The following is a 21,273-nucleotide window of genomic DNA, read 5'->3' as shown; positions in this document are numbered from 1 at the left end:
CTATAAGTACAGCAAATATTAAGTCCAATACCACTGTATGTAATGGATATCTCCCAATGTCTTACACATAGGTCAAACACAACAGGGATAGTACACAATGTCAGTCTCCACCCCTCTTGTCCCTCCAACGCCTGAACTCGCTGTGTACCAAATCATGTGGATGTGCATACGACACAATAACAATCTACTCTATGTTTAAAGAGGTCGATCTGGCACAACCTCTGGTCTGACTCAGGATACCGCCCAGACTCTACCTCCCCCCGAATCAAGCCTCCAGTGATGCAGAATCTCCTGGAAACATGAACGTGAGGACCTACCTAGCCTTACTGGACAGTGTGGCCAGACAACACCAGTGAGGCTCACTGTGCCCACAACCACACCTCCCAGTCCAGCTGTAACATCTCAGCTGACCTCTGCGCCAAGAACCCATGGGTCTAGCAAGGGCAGAAACATCTCCTGTACCCCAGTCTTCTTGCCACTCTCAGATAGTATGGAGGAGATAGTGGGGGGAGAAGGGGGGCAGGCTGACCCTGGTCACAGGCCTGTGGGGGCAGGGTTGGTGGGAGGGTAACTGTGGGCCCCAAAAAGTGAGACCACTGTGCCACTCACACCCAGGACAACATCACCAGAGACCTGGGAGCCTATGAGGGATACTAAGGAGTGATGGGCCAGGTCCTAGAGTACCTCTGGGAGATAAAGCAGCTGCAGAGATCCGTTGACCAGAGGCTGGACACTCACAACAACATGGACCAACTCATAGGGTGGCTGAGGGACATAAACATCACACTCTTCAGGGCTTTTGCCGTAAAACCCTCCCGTTCCTATGGTCCATCTGCATTTGTGCCTTTTACATCTGTGGTATTCACAGGAAGGGAGCTCCTGTCATCGGAAGGCTCCTGAGATACCCTTGAGCCTGCAGCAGTGGATTCCCCCCGTCCCCGTAAGCAGGGAAATCTAGAAAAATTTCTATGAGGTTTGGATGGCAAAGCACCTACCACCAGCAAGAAGAGATATCACAAATGATGTCCACCTTAGGTGCAAAAATTTCACTTTGTTGAATATTCCGGTACACATTTGACCTTCTGATGGGCGGATTATGTTAGACTTTGGACTTCAGAGATTCTGGTTCTTACCACAATGGTTTCATCCACCAACACTGACAACTACACTTCTTTGTGTCACTATTTGTCTGTGTATTGTTTCTTTTCCATTCACATTGTGCAATGCAATAAATTCACGTGTAACAAAATTATTTGCACCAGTAGAATCATTCATATCTAGCAAATTATGAAGTAAACCCCATGTGAATTTCCGATTGGGGGTAGAAGCTACATATGTAAACATGGGCATGTGGAAGGTCAACTATGCACAACTGAGTATCACCATCATCTCAACCCCCAACACATACATACAAATGTACAGTGTCATGACTACTTCACACCAAATTTTCAACCTTACGCAGCCGTAATGTCAAGAAAGAGCAAAACAATACATCACAGAAATTATCTGTGACAATGACGACAACATTTAAAGTCCGGACCTCAACAACATGGTCGGAGAGGATAAATCTGACTATGCCTCATAGAATAGGAAAATGATAATTGGTACATGTCATAAGTTGAATCATAGCGACTACCTCACAAAAGGAATCCCACATCATTGACAAAAAGAAACCAAAACATTGCAGTACAACATTTTCTGAGCACATGGTCATTCCAATCTAGTGCTGCTGCACCTGGTGAAACATCACAACAAATGTCTGTGGTGTGCCACAAGCACTGTGCCATATGATGATGAGAGATATCAACAGCTACATCCAGTTCATACACACAGAAGATTTAGCCAATGTGAAGGGAGACTTGCATGGTTTGGGCCAACAACCACATTGTGTTGGACCACATGATGGCAACAATATTGCAATAGTACCACCACACAACAGGCAACAAGTCCAACAAGTCAGCTTCCATCCTATTGTTGTGCAACTGGCTTGGTACGGAAGTTGTACACCCAAAGTCTGTGGCAGATATTTCCAGGAACAATCAATGCCCACTTCTTACTTCGAAACAGCATCATATGCCGGCTTATATCACAACTCTGATATGTCCAAATGAAGATGACATGGTGAAGGTACCCACAGCAGGCCAATACAAATAGATTAGCTAGGAAACCATACTTATGACACCAATCACAGTACACTAAGAATGAACACAGTACACACAAAAGCACAAAAGCAACATCAACACCTTCCTTCACAAACAGCCATGCACATAGTTTGCCACAGCTGTACATACCTAACATGTATCCATGAGCTTTTGACGCATGTCGACCCCTTCTTCTTCATTATTGTCATCATCATTTGTCCTTTCAGTATCCTCACCTAATGGCTCCTGCTGGTCTCCATCATCTGTGATTAGATGAATGTTCCATTGCAGTGCAAGGTCGTGGAGTATGCAGCAGGCTGCGGTGATCTGACACACCTTCCTGAGTGAGTAGATGAGGGCCCTACCGGTCTTGTCTAGACAGTGAAATTTGGCCATTCAGAAGACCAAAGGCCTGCTCTACTGGCTGCTGTGTTCTTCCATGGATCTCATTGAAGCATACTTCCCCTGGTCTTGTTGAATTCCTCATCAATGTCAACAACCATGGTCGGTTGGGATACGCTAAGAGGGTTATTCACAAGAACGTGTGATAATCATCACCAAAATAGGTTAATGCAAATTTCTTATCGCCGTCTATTGCTGGAAAATAACTCTGAGGTAACATCGTATTCACAATACGACGGTAACATGTGATGGTTTCCTGATAATGTGTCTAATGTCCACGATAAAATCACCGGCATGGCGATAAAAATCTAAACCCTGAAAGTGAAAAAAGTTGTGATGGGCCCAACTGTGATAAAAAATACAGCGATAAGCAGCGCCATGCCTGCAAGTTCCACAAGTCAGGCTGGAAAAATCACTATAAAGCGGCAGGAAAAAACACAAACAAAACACATACAACTGACAAGCACCATAAGGGTAGCCGGAGCAAGTACAGAGGACAACCAGAACCCCACAAGCCCCACAGAGGACCAGCCTGGGACCATCATTGGGGCGGTGGTGGCAGGAGTTGTGGGGACCGGACACTGCACAACAAGACCTGAGACAACACCAACAGGGTGAGTAACGACCAGGGACTGGGGAAACGGGGGTGATGGTGGTGGGTGTTGTGGCCCTCTTGGGTCTCCGAGCTGCATGATCAGTAGCTCCATGACATGTGTCGGTCTTTAGATGTGGCTCAGGGCTGGGCTACCTTTCATACTGCAGGTTGTCATCCTGCTTAACACCCATAAAAGGCAGGTGTTTAATCCCTGCTGCTAATGCGCCTTATCACCTGTTTTTAGATTGCATCGCAGATCTGGCTGGTCGTTGAGAATGCCGCGAAGTCGTGTTTTTGCACGGGAACGCCTACTCTGCATATCATTAGCGTTAGTTGTCGCTCTCATCAGTGGCGATGTTTTTTGCGGTAGCTCACGCTGGAAAACTGGTGATGTTGCCAGTTTGCACCAGCTTGAGAAAAGGGCGATAAATCTACTGCCACTTTTTTTGTTGTTGTCCTCTTTTGCCTTGTTTCAACCCCTCATCCTTCTATTGATGCCAGCCTTGGGTTATGTAACCTCATTCGCTGTGACTGAGGTAATAAAGTCTAGACTCTCGAAACAGCAGCCATGCCACCTTTTGGCGAGACCTCCTCCTTCTGTCCACCACAAACCCTTCTCCAAGTCCTTCTGCTCACGCAGAGAAGACTATACCCAGCAGAGGCAGAGGAAGGCCTAATCATTGGACCGATTCCTCCAAACATAAAGTTCCCCTGGACACAAAAAAAGTCCAAAAATTCATATCTTCTTTTCACCTGATCCGAAATGTCCAAATTAGCAATATAACTCATAGATTTCAGCCAGTACTCCAATGTTGGACGTGTCGGAGATACCCACAATATACATATCTCCCCACACGCTGAAAGCATCGCATAAAAAAACAATACAGTCTTTAGCAACAAAACGTTGGCTTTCCATGACTCCAAAAATAACCAAAACAGCGCTTACCTTAATCTGCAGGTTTAGAGTGCTAGCCAGACACTTACTTACCGCCTCCCAGAAGAGCTGTAGCTTCGGACAGTAAAGAAACATATGTAGATCATCAGCACTCTGAATACTGCACTTTGGACATACCACCAATCATCCTGACCCAAATTTAGAGAGTCTTCGTGGAGTCCAGTACGCCCTATATACAGTAAAAGAAGGATTCCTCCTCAGATATGTGGGTTTAACTGTTTTATAATGCAGATACATAGATAATTATCATTGGTCTTCCAGCTCGGTCTCTGGCAAGCATCCTCCCCACAGATCCGCCGGCAAGGTAATACAGTGTCCTCCAACTCTAGGATCATCCAATACCATAGTGTGATTTAATTTTTAAACACTGTAGTACAGAGAAGCTTCTCCTCAAATTCATTTGGTTCACCCACTTTACACCCATTGTCTGAAACCAACTTTGAACCTGGAGGGATTTAAACCTTGAAAGCCTTGAACCCACTACCTTCTAACACCACTTCCATGAACCACTGACCCTCCTACAGCATGTGCTTCCATCTTAGAATGCACGCTCCTTTCAAGGGTAAAGCCAGTGAGTCTTTTGTTCAACCAGTAGAGCCTGGGGCATCCCAGATCGGGCCCAATGACTAAAATATGGTATGTTTAAGACCTTTCCAATTTTAAACCATGTTTCCACCATCTCCCTCAGAATCTTCAATCTAACCTTCTTAAAGTATTTCAGATCAGCAAATTTAAACATTAAACCAGCTCCCTTTTCCTTTTTGAGCATTGCTCTAAACATCCTATCTATCTCTGAATCTAAGGGGATGCCCAGTAGCATTCTACCATTTTTTAATGAAAAGGCCCAGGAGTAAAGCATAAAATCTGGAAGAGCTAAACCTCCCTTCACCAGCCTCCTTCCGCGCTAAAGTGCTGATAAATCGGTGATGAGTCCTTGAGAATATGCCCGAGTCTCTTCGATGGAAGACACACATATGTGAAATGATGAGTCACACAATTTCACAATATATATCCTGACATCAGACACACAAAGGTTGGAACATCATACTCACCAACATGCCAGGCCCTCTCAGGTAGTAGTTGTGATATTAGGTGGGGTCTGGTGTTGTTCCACAGTACGAATGAGTCGTGGGCAGATCCTGGGAATCTGGCAGACATGTGAAATGTATAAATCTTCTAAGCAAACCACTTGCACGTTGATAGAATGGATGTGCTTCCTGTTCCTTTAACTCTGTTCTCTGGGGTACAGTGGTACTACGGCAATACGTGTGCAACCCATAGATCCAATCACATGTGGAATGTGACCAAATCCGTAAAAGTCACCCTTCACATCGGCCAAATCTTCAAGTCTGGGAAACTGAGTGTAGCTGTCCATGTGTCTCATCAATCCTGATAGTGCATCACATAGTACTCTACTGATCATGGGCTGTGACATTCCACCAGATATAGTAACAGGGTACTGAAAGGAACCTGCGGCCAGGAAATGCAGTGATGCCATGGCATTCAACATTGGTGTCAAAGATGCGGGATAGTTCCTACGAATACGTAAATGAGACTTCAACTTGTCACATAAATGTATTATTGTCTGCCTGTTGAGACTATACTTCATGATGACATTTCTTTCTTCCATAGTTTGAAGATCTGTAAATGGCTTTCATTTCCTCCCCCAGCCAGGGTACCTATATGTGAAGTGTATAGACATATGGATGTTTTACACAGTGTACACACTAACATTTACCAACACACACCCAAACTAGCCAGACTGATGAGGGGTGATGCTCTAAAACCGGTCCCAGAATGCCGGACTCTTCTCAGGAGGCACAGAGCCATGACTGATTTGCAATGCATATAGATGCGTCCAAACTGGGGTGGCATGGTGGGAAAAAGAACTATGGGTTAAACCCAGATTTTTGTGACTGGAGGTGAATGTTTGCATTATTCAGCATTCCGTCCATCAATTGTTCCTTTTGCATTTGTCGCCCCAAGTGGGAAGGGTATGCCAGGGCGTGGGTCCCCTGTTTACTAGGTCACTGTATTAAAGCTAGCCTGGCTGATGAGTGGTCATGCCCCAAAACCGGTCCCAGAATGCTTGCTTCCGGTCCAGGGAGCACCTGGCTTTGCGGTTCAGGCTGAACTGTTCCCATGAGACACAGGGTCAAGATTGATTTGCATATGTCTGGGTCCAAACTGAGGTGGCTTGGAGAGCATAAGAATGATGGCTTGAACCCAGATCTTTTTGACTGGGTTGAATGTTTGTATTGTTCAGCATTACGTCCATCATTTGTTCCTGTTGCACTTTTAGAAAGTGGGCATTTCTCTGCTCTTACTTCTCTGTGTACCTAAAGCTGTCTCCAACATACATTTGAGGTAGATGCCAGCTTCACTTTGTGCATTCCACCTAGACAGCCACAAACACAGGAGGGTTAGTTGTGTCTTAGCACTTGAATGCATTCTGATGGCTCTTCCCGGGAAGGGAGAGAGGAGCTGGCACTTGCAACTGATTAGATAGGATCCTGTCCCCGCACAAAGGGCAGATTACCAACTACTGATAGTCTTGAGCCAAGACTGGGAAAAAGGCCTTTTTGCACTTTAAGGGCCCTTCATTGAGTTCACCCCCACTTCAAAGGTACAACTGGGTATAAGTGTTGGGTCTCTGACCCCATCAAGACAGCACACTACTGGACCTCTGAAGAACTCTGCCACTTAGAAGGACTGCTGCACTGCTAGAAGGACTGCAACTCTGTTGGACTACTGCTGTGGAAGAACTGCTTCTATGCTGTGATGTGCTGCCTGTTGTCAGCTGCTTGCTATTCTCTGCCATGTGTGAACTTGAACTCAGAGTAACTCCAAGAGCTTGCTGACTTGCCTCCTGTTCTAAAGTCTCAGGGCCACCTATGACTTCCTACAATCCTGCAACAAGACCTGGACTCAGCCATTTGTGAGTCCTGCCTTGCCAAGTGGTGCCAACCCAGTCCTGGGCCCTTAGAAGTGCCTTTCCATGTGCTGATCTAGAAGAATCCACGCAGTAATGACTTTGTGACAATCAGAGCCAGCCCACCCCCTTCGACGCTGACAAAGTTGCTGCTCGACAACATCGCTTCAACAGCTTGCACGGCATGACAACGATGGCCTGCGGCGCTCGAATCACTTTTATCACCAAGGGGTTTGCCAACAAAGTCTTGCTGACTGCGCGGATTGGAACCAACGCATTGCCTCCATTCATGAGATTGACAACTAAGCATTGCCTCCTCTGCTCCTCGCATCAGGTCGACGACATTAATGCTTCCTCCCTCCAAGGTACTTTTTCAGCAGGGAGCTTGAGTCCTGTAGTCATCCTACGCTCCATCACGGTTTGCCTGAACTTTGGATTTACACCGGTCTAGTGCGACCAGATGTTGCCAGTTGGCTCTTTATGACTCTAAGCACTGTATGTTCATTTAATCTTTAAAATGTCATAACTCCGGTTCTTAATATTGTATTTTGACATTTTTGGTCATGTTTTACTCCCAAATATATTATCTAATTTTCTAACTGTGTGGAGTATTTTTGAGGTGTTTTAATTGTGTTACTGTTTGTGTGTGTTGCACAAATACTTTACACATTGCCTGTTTAGATTAGCCTGACTCCTCTTCGCCAAGCTATGAGAGGGTGAGCACAGGTTATCTTTTAGTGTGTATCTATCTTACCTCGACAACAATGGTGGCTCCTGTTTGAACAGAGTGCATACTTCTGTCAACCAGAAACCCCATTTCTAACAAATCGAATTTGCATTTGTCTAGAAATAAAACCTGATTTTGAGGTTTACTCTAGTATTTCTAATTACAAGAATGATATGCCTGAGGAATAACTTAGGGCAGTAACGACAAAGAAACAAGTTCATCCATATTCCTGATCTGTTGATTTTCTCGGATGATGCTGAAGTACTTTACTATTGTTAAAGAGCGTTTCGTGGCTAAAGGCAAATTATGTTTCAAAATAGTAAAGTGCTGCTTCTTCTACAAACATGAACGTAATTCATCTCCTGTGGACAGAACGGCCTGTGGATTTTTCTGCCTTGAGCGTGGAGAAATTCGCAGATGTAAAACCTTAGCAAGAGATTACATATAGCAACACCCATAAACATGTACCTTACCTTTGTGACCATCCTTATTCTCTAATCGGACAACTTGCCACCCTTACAATTGTTGATAAACTTGAGCCAATGGCCAGAATAACTCCCATTTCAGGACTGGAAGGGGAACCCATACCCCCAGATATGTTGTTGGTGTAGGGGAAGAGTTTGCTCATGGTAACTATGTTCCCTACAAAGAGAAAAAATGTGCATTTGCACAGGCGGACCCACTGGCCTGTGAAGAATTCTATGCTATGTAAAATTTCACCTAGGGGTATAGGAACTCCTGGGGAATATCACAAGACATTCCTAGTAGTACATTTGAACACATGCCCGTAGTGAAGCTGTCCAGGTGTCCTACTGGGTGTGATGATGAAGATCATAAAATAGTAGTGAATCTGCACTTATACACAGGTGTACCTATACAGGTGCTGATGTAATACTTTATTCATCAATGTGCCCCATCAGTACTTTACTGCAAGCACTACATCCCCCCACTATTTTATCCAGGTGGATTTCTGGAGGCCAAACCTGCTGAAAGTTACTGTTGGAAAATGCCTGGTAAATACTGCTACATGTTGATTTTTATGTAGGAAGCACCATGCTCTGTATTTTAATGGAACAGACTTGCAATAGGTGCAATTTATCGCAAGAGGTAAATTCCAAAGTCTGAGGCATTTGATTTCACCAAGTGCAATTATTATACAACCCCATACCAATGCACTCATAATTAGGGCTATTGGCGTCAGTTTGACAATCCGTTAAAAAAAAGCATGGTTAAAGGAAGTGATATCACATACTCTTACTGATATTACTGGGTGTAACCCTATTGTCACCTTTAGTTCCTCAACTGTTTTCTCATTTATGCTTAAGGTGTAGGAGAAGTGCCAGCAGTGAGGACTGTAGAAAACAAACAGGATTTATACAACCTTGTTTACATTTTGTTGCTGCCACTGCTATCATTCCCCTCGAATTTAGGTATTGCATGGGCCATAGAATAAGCCAGTGGTAGAAACTGCCACCTTGTGCAAAACCTGCTTGATATCCATGCTGAAATACCACAGCGATACAAGCTGGGGCATTCAATGTTTTTTTTGCTCATATCCTACTTGAGTGTGTTTTAGGTGTGTGCAGCAATTACTACATTTTTCACTATACTATTTAATTGATAGAGACTTCAAGATACTATGCCTTCTGTTCAATCATCAGATCTGTTCGTGCTCAGAGAAATTAAGTATTTTTATATTTTTTAACATTTTCCAAAGGACATGGGCAAGGCTCTAAGGGGCTTATTTACAATATTAAAAGTGACGCACTGGCGGTGCAAGGGGCTTGTAAATAACCTCCTAAGTTTTTATTGTTTGCTATTGCACTGACACCTGCATAACATCGCCATTGCATCCTTAGTATACCTCGCTGATATATTAGCACTCTTTTGATCGTAATACAATAGAGTGCTTAGCCATATACATCAGATGGAGGGGCAATGTTTACAACATTGGTGACGGATGTCTAATTGATCCGACTTCTACGGATTTGTATTATCAGCCTCTCACTGTGATGTAAAGCAATAGACAAGCCAATTGCTGCAAAGGGGCCGTGTGATTGCCAGTTTGTGATTGAAAAAATTGCTTAAAGTGGTTTTCTGAATCGGAGCCATCCCAAAGGCTTGCAGGTGGCTACAGTCAGGGCTGATTATCCCAAACGCACTGCCATTAGCCTGCTGATCAAGCAAGTGAACTAATGCATCTGACTAGAACAAGAGCCAGCAATATTCTATTCTCCTTTAAAAATGCCACTTTTGGACGCAATGTAATGTGGACGGTTCTGCAGAGGTATTTTTGCAGATGCCACTCAACAGGCAAAGCACAACTGAATTCCACGACCTGTTTATTAAACGTAAGATCCCGATATGTTGAACGTTATTGTTTGTAGTCCTTTATGCCACCAATGTAATTGTAGGAATTACACTTTGGAAATGTTCGACAAGAGCGGATTAATTAGTATTGTGTTATGTTGAAGATTACAAATCGTGCCCCTATAAAATGTAGCAGGAGGATAAATAGTGTGGCAGTTTTAAAGTCAACTTTGTTTGAGATGTGGACTAAAACTAATACTGAACTTTTGTATTATTATGAATCATTCAATATGATTTTTCATGCGATTAGACCATTTTAAGAATATTACAGCTAATGCCGTTCATGAACTTTGTAATATTTGAAGAAGTTAATTATTACCAAGGCCACTGGAAGACCAAATTATGTGACAGTGTCATAAATTATGCGGCAAGAAAGGCACATTATGTGGCAAATGATGTGCCATATATTGCCACAATTTGTGACAAATGTAGTGTTCTAGTCGGTGGCGTAACGGACGGAACACGTCACAGTCACGTGACATCAGTTCTAATAAATAGCGTCTATGCATGCACATACGCCAGTTGGCGACTGCGTGGAAGACGAAGAGCAAAGCACACCCATGTCTGTGTCATCATTGCGCTAGGCCTTAGTGCTGGTTCCACGGTCCCTGCACTGGCACTGTTCCGTGTTGTGTGTGCCCCACACGACACAACAACTGGCGATGAGGGTGGGATCACCTTCGCTGTTGTAGTGCTGCGTCTGCTGTGCAGCGGTCGCGAGTCTTGCCACCGGCTCGCGGCGCTTGTGCCTGGCCGACCCCTCCCCAAAGTGCGGCTGTCTCCGTGCATCGGAGGGAAGAAGGACACACCGCAACTGCAGTGAGAGTGCGCGAGGCCACCAGGTGAGGTGCGCTGGCCCTCACGCTCGAGGATCGGGTCTTGGCCTACCTTAGGCCCAGCGCCACGTGGCTCACGGCGAGTGGGGGAGGGGCGATCTCTTCCACTGCGCAGGACATCGCACCGAGGTGCTAGAATTGTCATCTCCGGACACCGGGGCAATAAGCACAGCATCCACCAACACCACGGCCAGCCGAGGTGTCACCCAACAAGCATTTGGCCACACCAGCAGTCACAAGCACCCCACGGAAGGGTAGAGGACGTAAGGTGTAGCGTGTTAGATCAAGTTCAAGGAAACGAGTCAATTCACATCTTGAACACAACGTGCACAGGTCCCAGCATGGCCACGATACCCCCCATTGAGCCATTTGTGGTGGAGGGTTCCCCATCCTCATTAGCCCCCAGGTGGAAAGACTGGGTGGACCGATTAACGATCTTCTTCGAAGCCACCAAAGTACATAAAGAGCAAAAAAGGGCCATGATCCTTCATCTAGGAGGCAAAGACGTCCACCACATCGCAAAGACCTTAGTGGAGGCCACTCCCAAGAATCATCACACGCTAATCAACGCCCTGAATGCACATTTTGAGCCCATGGCTAACCAGGACTACGAGAGGTACATATTCCGGCAGGCATGACAACTGCCAGAATCATTAGATACCTATCATGCGCGCCTGAAGAGCCTGGCGTCCACGTGCGGATTTGCTGACGTCACCGAAGAGGTTCGGGGCCAGATCATCCCAGGCTGCGCCTCTGCCAAACTGCGGGAAAGAATTCTCGAAGAATCGGGCAAGCCACTGGCAGATATTCTACCGTTAGGGCGCACCAAGGAACTATCGAAAGCCCGGGCTGCGCACATGGAAGCCGCCCTCTCGGCGCCTGTGAAAGCTGAACCAGTCAACAAAGTCACGGTCGAATCCCCAACGAAATGGGCCAAAAAGGGTCTTGGAGCACCTCCAGCGGGCCAACCCAAGTCGTGCGGTTACTGTGGGGGACCACCACACACACCGGCAGAGTGCCCCTCAAGAGGAAGGCGGTGTTCGGGCTGCGGCCGTTTCAATCACTTCGAAAAAGTTTGTTGAGCGAAGAAATTTCGGAAACCCCACCAGACTGTAAACGCGTGCCAGAAGGAGACCAGACCCAAAGTAATATGGATGATGACGAGTAGGAGGAGTGCACTGTGCACAAAGTACACATGGTTGGCACCGCCGCCCTCAAGACCAGAAGCCTACCCCAGTGTGGCATCAGGATTGGCACGCAAGAGGTCTTGGCCGTCGTGGACACAGGGGCGACCATCAACCTGATGGCCTCGGCCATGTACAAAACTCTGGATCCACCGCCGGCGCTACTCCCGTCAGCCATCACTGTGTTCGCATATGGACAAAACACTCCCCTAAAGATCAAGGGAAAATTCAAGACCTCAATATCCCACGGAGATCGTTCGGTTACTGCCAATGTATTCGTGTCAGAAGACGGACAGGGCATGCTGCTAGGGTGGAAAGCGGCTGAAGACCTAGGAGTCGTATCTTTCGCGTTTGGAGTACATCAGGAATCCATTCAACAACTACTGATGGACTTTGCCGAGGTGTTCAAGGGGATTTGAAAATTCGGAGGAAAGGAAATCCACCTTCACATTGACAACAAAATGCAACCTGTGGCTCTGAGGCATCACCGAATAGCGCTTCACCTGAGACCGTTGGTCGAAGAAGAACTGAAGAAGCTCAAAAATGCGGGAATAATTGGGAAGGTAACCGGCCCAACTCCATGGGTCTCGCCGATCGTGGTCACGCGGAAACCCAAGCAGCCGGGGGCGGTCCGGATATACGTTGACATGCTGCTTCCCAACGCCGCCATCAAGCGAGAACGCCACATCACCCCTACTATCGACGACCTCATAGGAGAAATGGCGGGAGCTTGCTGGTTCTCCAAACTGGATCTGCGATCAGGCTACCACCAGGTGGTACTGGATGAGTCCTCACGTAACATCGCCACGTTTTCAACACACCTAGGGCTTCGAAGGTATACCCGCCTGAGTTTTGGGATTTCAAGCGCGGCGGAGGTCTTCCAAAATGTAATACAGGATCTCATTGCTGATATCCCCGGGGTGATAAATGTCAGTGATGACATCATGATACACGCGAGAACCATACCAGAACATAACAATCGCCTTACCCAAGTACTCCGCAAGCTACGGGATGCAGGGCTCACCCTGCACCGGGAAAAATGTGAATTCCTGAAGCAGAAGATACAATTCTTCGGATACACATTCTCAATCGAAGGAGTAAACCCGGACCCAGTGAAAGTGAAAGATATCAAAGAGGCCACTCCCCCCACCACCGTCACCGAAGTCCGAAGTTTTCTTGGAATGGTAAATTATTGCGGGAGATTCATGAGAGACCTGGCCAATCTGACCATACCTCTGAGAGAACTAACCAAAGAAGCCACGCCGTGGAGATGGGGCCCAGAACAGGACAAAGCCTTTCGTGACATCAAAGAGGCTCTGTCAGCAGCAACCACATTGGCCTTCTTCGACCCACGGAAACTAACATTGGTGGCGGTAGACGCTGGTGCTGTTGGGTTATGGGCAGTACTGATGCAGCGTCAGTGAGCGGATGAAGATTGGACTCCCGTGGCGTTTGCCAGCCGGTCCCTTACAGAGACGGAGCAGAGGTACTCCCAAATTGAAAAAGAGGCAATTGCAATACTTTGGGGGTGCAGACACTTTCATCTGTATGTATATGGGAAACCTTTTGTCGTTGCCACAGATCACAAACCACTGGTTGCGTTGTTTTCCGGGACCTCTACCAAACCGCCGCCCCGCATTGAAAAATGGATGCTACAGCTCCAAAACTACAACTGTCGGGTGGAGTACCAGCCCGGGTCCCGCAACCCTACCGATTACTTATCACGACACCCCCGAGCAGCCACTAGGGAGGAAATGGAGGATGCCGCCGACACGGAAGAATATGTAAGGTGCATCACTGCCCGCTCATGCCCGCTGCCCATATCCATAGAACACATCGCAGAAGCCACGAGAAAAGATGAATGCCTTCAGCGAGCCATTGTGGCCGTGCAGAAAGGAAACTGGCACAAGGCAAAAGAGGAGTGGAAGATCCTGACTCCTGGGGCCCAACGCATAATGGACAGCCTGTACCACGTGCGAGAGGAGCTGAATGAAGACCACACGGGTGTCTACTATGAGGACATCGTCTGGTATTACCATCATCGTTAACAGACCAAGTGGTTCAACTAGCTCATGCAGGCCATCAAGGCATGGTGAAGACGAAATCGCGCCTTAGGAAAAAGGTGTGATTTCCATTGATGGATGATCTCGTCGAGGCCACCGTCAGGTCCTGTACCGCATGCCAAGTAACTGGAGAACTCCCCAGACCAGCCCCGATCCTGGTGGAACCACAACCCAAATCTCCCTGGACATGTGTGAGTCTTGATTTTGGCAGCCTTCCCGATGGCCGCCACACGATGGTATTAATAGATGATCACTCCAAGTATCCGGAGGTAGAAATCGTGTCCACCACCACTGCTGCAGAACTGATTCCGAAGCTAGAAAAGATCATGGCAGCACATGGAATCATACGAGAACTCCGAACCGATAACGGCCCTCCATTCCAAGGACAGGAACTGGCTAACTACTTGAACGCACTAGGCATCCGGCATTGGCGGATCACTCCAAGATGGCCGCAAGCAAATGGTGAGGCCGAAAGGTTCATGCTAACTCTCAATAAGGTCATTAGGATTGCCCATGACAAGGGCCACTCCATCGAACTGGCCATCTTTACATTCCTGAGAAGCTATCGGCAGACCCCCCACTCCACCACAGGTGTTGATCCCGGACATTTGCTCATGGGACGTGTGGTCATGGATTCAATACCTCACCATCCGCAATGGCAGCCTGCATCTCCTGATGAATGTCAGGTGGAGTCCCACCGCCAAAGATCACATGCGCAAAGCAGTCGACGGAGAAGGGCCCAGCAATCCCAGATTGCCCGAGGGGACGTGGTGATAATGAAGAATAGGGTCACCAGTGGCAAATTCCGTCTCCCCTATGAATCCGATCCATGGACTGTGATCAGTGTTAAAGGTACATGAATCACCGCGACCCGAGGCCGGGAAAGGGTGACCCGCAACGTGTCGCATTTAAAAAAAATACCAGATCTCAGAAACCAGAGCGACACCCTTGATGGCCCAGGGCTCCGCGCCATCACCGGTCAGATCCCCATCACCAGTCAGAGACCCCAGTAGCCCTCAGGCTCCCTTGGGGCCTGTTCAATCCCACTGAAGCTCCACCTGCTCCAAATGAAACTCCACGTTGAGGTGGTAACAAGGACAGAGAGGACGTTGATTGCAGTGACCCAGGACCGGAGCCAGTGCCTGAAAGCAGTGGAGTCGAGGAAGAGTCCAGTGTTGGTGAGACCCAGAGCTGAGGACTGTCCCAGTACAGGCTGCGACTGAACCCGGTGCCCTCCAGTCGCCTGAAAGACTATGTAATGTAAGACTGTTCTTATTTTATTATCCTGAATAGCATTCCGCCATGCAGAAACTCTTGCGACTGACAGAATATATATATATGCGCATTGAAAGACTATGGCCTTGTTACTGATGGTTGTTTTATGTTTGTTCGGGAGGAATGTAGTGTTCTAGTCAGTGGCATAACCGACGTAACACGTCACGGTCACGTGACATCAGTTCTAATAAATAGCGTCTACGCATGCACGTACGCCAGTTGGCGACGGCGTGGAAGACGAAGAGCAAAGCACACCCGTGTCTGTGTCATCATTGCGCTAGGACTTAGTGCTGGTTCCACGGCCCCTGCACTGGCTCTGTTCCGTGTTGTGTGTGCCCCACACGACACAACAACAACATTGCTTCCCTATACTGTCATATTTATAGAGGATAACAATATCTGGACAAAGGTTTCATCCCTTGAGCACCAGTCTAACACCCTAATCAACCCTGGTGAAGGACCTTCCGCAGCGTGGCAACATTTGTCACTGAGTTTTTAGTAAATTTTGACTAGATTCAGCTAGAAACAATATTTCTTTTGTGAAATCCGTAGATTATGCAGCAAAAGGTGGCTTGTGTGGCATAAGGAAAACTCTGTGGCCACACAGCCATATAATTCCACTTGCCCTGATTATACCAACTTTTAAACACAGACACACCTTTGCAGCTCGGCCGGAAGTTATGTTATATATAATTCATAGAGTGCAGCTTTCACTTCGAGGAGTATCATGGCGCTAAACTAAGTGGAACACTACATAAGGTACAGAAAGTAACTCAGAGCTCAGATAAGTGAAAGGCATAAGAAGTCTGGGGCACCAAAAAACAGGTTTTCAGGGCTTTCCTGAAATGGAAATGAGCAGTAAGCATAGTAAATTGTGCCTAGAAATTTGCGCTCAATTGCTAGTCATGAATTGCAAGCTGCAATTTGCTATGTACTACAGTGTCAGAGACACTGATGGCGATTCCCAATGGGGTCGCAAAATGTGAGGCTCATTAACAATAATAAGGCACTCGCATTTTGCGACCTCATCGGGAATCGCTGGCCCTCCCAGGGATGGTGGCCTGCTGGGCTCAGCAGATCACCATGTCTGTGACTGCTTTTAAATAAATCAGTTTTTTTTAAATGCAGCTTGTTTTCCTTAAAGGAAAATGGGATGCAATTAAAAAAAATTAAATGAAACGTTTTTGCTTCATTTTGTTAAGGGCAGGCAGTTGTCCCTGGGAGCATTGCCTGCCCTTAAAAAATATTTTTGCATGCATTTTCAAGGTGGAAGAGGTCCCCTGGGGACCCCTTCGCATTTGTGATTGCATTACCACTTACCTGAAGTACGTGCTAATTTGCGAGTGTTTCGCGACTGCAATTGCGGTCGCAAAACATTCATACATGCCTCATGAGTCGCTATTATGAAGGGAATGCCCCTTCCAAGTAGCGAGTTATAAAACCTTTTTTGCGAGTCGCTAATAGATTAGCGACTCTCAAAATAGGTTTTGTACATGGGTCAAATGATTTTAGCGTGCACAAACAGGTCTAAAACCCATTTGCGCACATTAAAACCATTGTACATTTGGCCCTAAGTTCCTATGCAAACATCAGATTTATATTCAAAACATTTCAATCCATTGTTAAAAAGTCTCCCATATAAAAATGACATAAAATAATGCAGTAAAAGTGCCAAGTTACAGCGTGAGTCCTAAAGTCATAATGTGATAGCCGGCACAGAGTATTGCACTCTCCCGGCCACGCAGACACAAATCTCATCTTACCAGTGGTAAAAAGAGGACTTCTTCCTATGAGAAACCCTTCCCTTTGTCAGGCTGAGAAATTAAAAAGTACTGTCACCAATATAAAGGATTTTGGGGACAAAAACAAACTATGCTGGAGGACAGAAAATTACTATTGTTGTTTAGGTAATATGATACCAAAAACTATGGAATAATTTCTTTATGTTATAGGACAGGTTTTGTGCTTGTTTTTCATACTGTTAAATAAAATATATGGACTACCTGGTCACAATCAAGGGGTTTATTGTACGCACAGTGCATGTCATGATGACATTTCTTCTTATTTTGAGTTGTTTCTTTAACTTTATTAATTTTATTTCTGATAAAATATATGTTTGATTTAGATTTATACTTTGTGTGTTGTGTACTGTTGGAACGGAAAAGTTCACTGATGGCCATGTACGCCTTTCCTTAGTGCCCCAACTGTAATGATGTCTGGATGTCTAATGCAGATTTTGTTGTCATGGGTGAACATGGATCATACGTGGGAGCCATAACATAGGTCTGCCTTATAAATTGCGATCTTTTTGGACCAGGAGGAGCACCCAAAGAGCTACCCTCATAGTGGTTAAAAGCTATTACCTTTACCAGCAGATAAGCAGCATCAGCGCGGTGTTGGCAGCATACCAAGTAGCAAGCAATAGAAAAGAACAGGTCCTTTTTACCTTTGACCATGGTGTAAGGCTCACAGGCTCACTCTTTTAAAGTTCCACTTCTGTGTGTTTAATTCACCTTTGGCCTACGTCGGTTTCATGTGGAGTGCTGAGCAGTGCATGTGTGGTATACATGTGTTGGGTGTGTGTGTGCTTGTAATTGGTAAAATACATGAAGGGTGTAGTGCTCGGCAATGCATGCATGCTATAGGCATGTGCTGGGTTTATGTGTGCCTGTGATGAGCACAAAACATGGAACACTCTGGTTTTCAGAGACTTGGGGCTGACTGGAGGAACACAAGAATAGGATAAAGAGGAATCCCCTCGACAGATGTGTGTACTAATGCGTTCCTGTAAGCTGATTGGGGACACACTGGAGGAAGGGAGACCCAGTACAAAATTTTATTCAGAGAAATGTCACTGGGATGGAGCCTGGCACATCTCAGGATGAAGATGGGGCTGATAAGAGAATCACAAAAAGTAGGGCTGAGGGCTGGGGATAACCTATTGCTACACATATCGGTGTGGTTGACATACAGGTGTGAGCCTCTAGTACTCCTATGGCCTGTGTGGCAGGGCTATCAGATTTGGAGTCTCTCTTGCTGTGGCCCCTCAGCCTGAGCCTAGAAAGGCCCCAGGAACCCTATTTGCGTGGGGCCACAACTTTAAAACTGGGGAGGGGTGCATGATTCCCCTTATAGAGCCATTCAATGGCCCCGGGAGCCAGTGCCCGAGGCCGGCTCTGGGACAGTGTCCCGGGGGCCCCAACCACTGGGACACCATCTTTTGCTTGCCTGCTAGCACAGGCAGGGAATGTGTCTTGTCTTCCCACCTGGTGGGCAAAAAAAGCTGTTCCTTCCAGGAGGAGGAATAATACTTTGTCACTAACCATCCGACATGGGCAAAAGAAGGCTACTAACACATGGGTAAGCAATGCCAGCTCTTGCTGCATCTGAAATAGGTGTAGGCAGGGGACCCGTCAGGGCTGCGGAGACCATGTGCCTCCCCCCTCTACCCCATTCTAAAATCTGCTTGTGGTTGCCCCAGGTGGGCGCTTAAGCACACCAGAATAATAAAATATGACAAACTGCCAGCTCCTGCATGGTCCCTGCAAAAGTTATTTGCAGGGAGCTCATGGGCTGCAGAGCCCTGGGGTTCCCCCCACAGGGACCATAAAAGTATAAATCTGTGGGTGTGTCCGAGTGCAACTGGAACACCTCCATAAAATGATTTTAAAAAGTGTAAAATAAATGGGCAGTCAAAGCTGCTTATTTATCATTCACTGGGCCAGATGTACAACCCTGTGCTTTTGTTTTGCAAACACATTTGCGGTCGCAAAACTCGCGCAGTTTACCACCTACTTGATGTAGGTGGTAAACCACTCGTAAACGGGAAGGGGTCACCAAGTGTTCCCTTCACCTTTGTGAGTGTGTGCATAAATATTTTTTAAGAGCAGGCAGTGGTCCCAGGGACCACTGCCTGCCATTAAAAATTAAACAAAAAAGTTTCAATTTTATTTTTTAAATGCATCCAGTTTTCCTTTAAGGATTTAAAGCATCAAAAAAAAGACCTGCTTTATTGAAAAAGCAGTCTCAGACATGGTGGTCTGCTGACCCCAGCAGGCCACCATCCCTGGAAGTGCTAGCTATTCCCAATGGGGTCGCAAAATGTCTTGCCTCATCAATATTGATGAGGCATGCAATTTGCGACCCCATTGGGAATCGCAAACAGCATCTGAGACCCTATGTAAATTGCATTTTGCGACTCGCAAATTGCAAGTCATAAAGCGCAGTAATTTGCGAGTCGCAAAATTGCAACTGTCGTACATCTGGCCCACCACAAAAAGAGGCTGCGGAACCAACAAACATTTTTTTTTATCTTGTGGGGGACTGCAGGGAGTTCATTAGCCCCCTGGAACAAAAAAAGAACAGTGGGTCTCTGGGTGAATAAATCCCTTGACCCAAGGAGAGCATAATGTATTTTTTCAAAAATAGTTGGAGCTGTATGCTCTACAGCTGCAGTGCAGGGCTACCTTTTGACAGGTTTTAAAGCTGCATTTTGTAATTGCTTGAAAAATGTTGGGAAAAAACTCGAAGACATTTTGATTTTCTTTATAAAACATTATTACATGTTTTATTGAAGACAATTATTTATTAAACAATGCACTGTCTGAATTATTAATAAGAAATACAAATCAATATAATTATTAGTATTTGTTGGCAAAGTGAATACATGTGCTGTATGTATGTTGAAACCCTGACCACTTCTGAAAGCCAATAGGCTAATTTTGTATACTGTGGTGTTCTGACCCCCTTGACAAAGTCAGTAGGTCTGCTTAAGTTAAAATGACACCCAGGTCCTACTCCCAGCTCCCTGCTGTATATGGGTTGTGTGCAGGGGGTGTTGGGTGCAGGGCCTGGGTGTTGGGTCCCATTGACGTTTGTGTTAAGTATCCTAATAACGTATTACTTTATGTCAAAAATATCCCTAGAAATTCTGTGAAAAAAACACAAAGGTTAAAGTGACGTTATAGTTAGGTATGGTAACGGTATCTTATTTAGAAATTCACTGAAAAAACATCTTAAGGGACCTTATTTCTAGGGTACAATTAAAACATACAGTTCTAAACAAACAAAACAGAAAATCACCAGTTGCAGTTAACTCAAGTAATGTAACTCGAGCCCTAAAGTAACTATACCTCAAGCCTTCACCATGCACTGATAATTACCTCCCATAATATGTCACTCATGGAAGGTTCTATGACCTTCATGATAACATGACTGCAATATCTGAAACAACATCCTTGATGTCAACACTGTGCATGGCAAGGGCACAGTTTATAGATTTGTTTTTATTGTTTTAGTATTTGGTCAGAAGCCAGGAAACTTAAATAGATACACCATAAGGTATTATGTTTTACCGTAAGTAATGAATGCATTTTTGCTCATTTTCATTAGTCACAAGAAATAACACTGAATTGCTTTGACCTTAATAGACAAAGATCCTAGGTTCACATTTACAGCCTTGTGTTAAGTATCCGGATTTGATTTTTTAGGAATCCTCAAAAAAATCCAGGAATAGTGTTGATTTTCTGGGACTGTCACATATACCCAGAAGTATTGAATGCATAACTGTTTCTGCATACAGAATGTGACAGCCCTAACATTTATGTATCCAAAAATGAGACACAAATATGTATGCATTTCATCTTTGCGGAAAATAATTTCCTTGAGTAGCAAGCCCTCTATTCATGCCACAAACAATTTCATTTTCCACTCCAATGCTGAAAAAAGTATTTACACCTGTCCTTAAGAGGGGTACATTTAGGAATGGGCAATAAATATTGCTGGTGGAGTTCG

The sequence above is a fragment of the Lissotriton vulgaris genome, chromosome 6, assembly GCF_964263255.1.
Source record: "Lissotriton vulgaris chromosome 6, aLisVul1.2, whole genome shotgun sequence".
In the NCBI taxonomy this organism is placed as follows: domain Eukaryota; kingdom Metazoa; phylum Chordata; class Amphibia; order Caudata; family Salamandridae; genus Lissotriton; species Lissotriton vulgaris.
Note: the sequence above shows the minus strand (reverse complement) of the source record.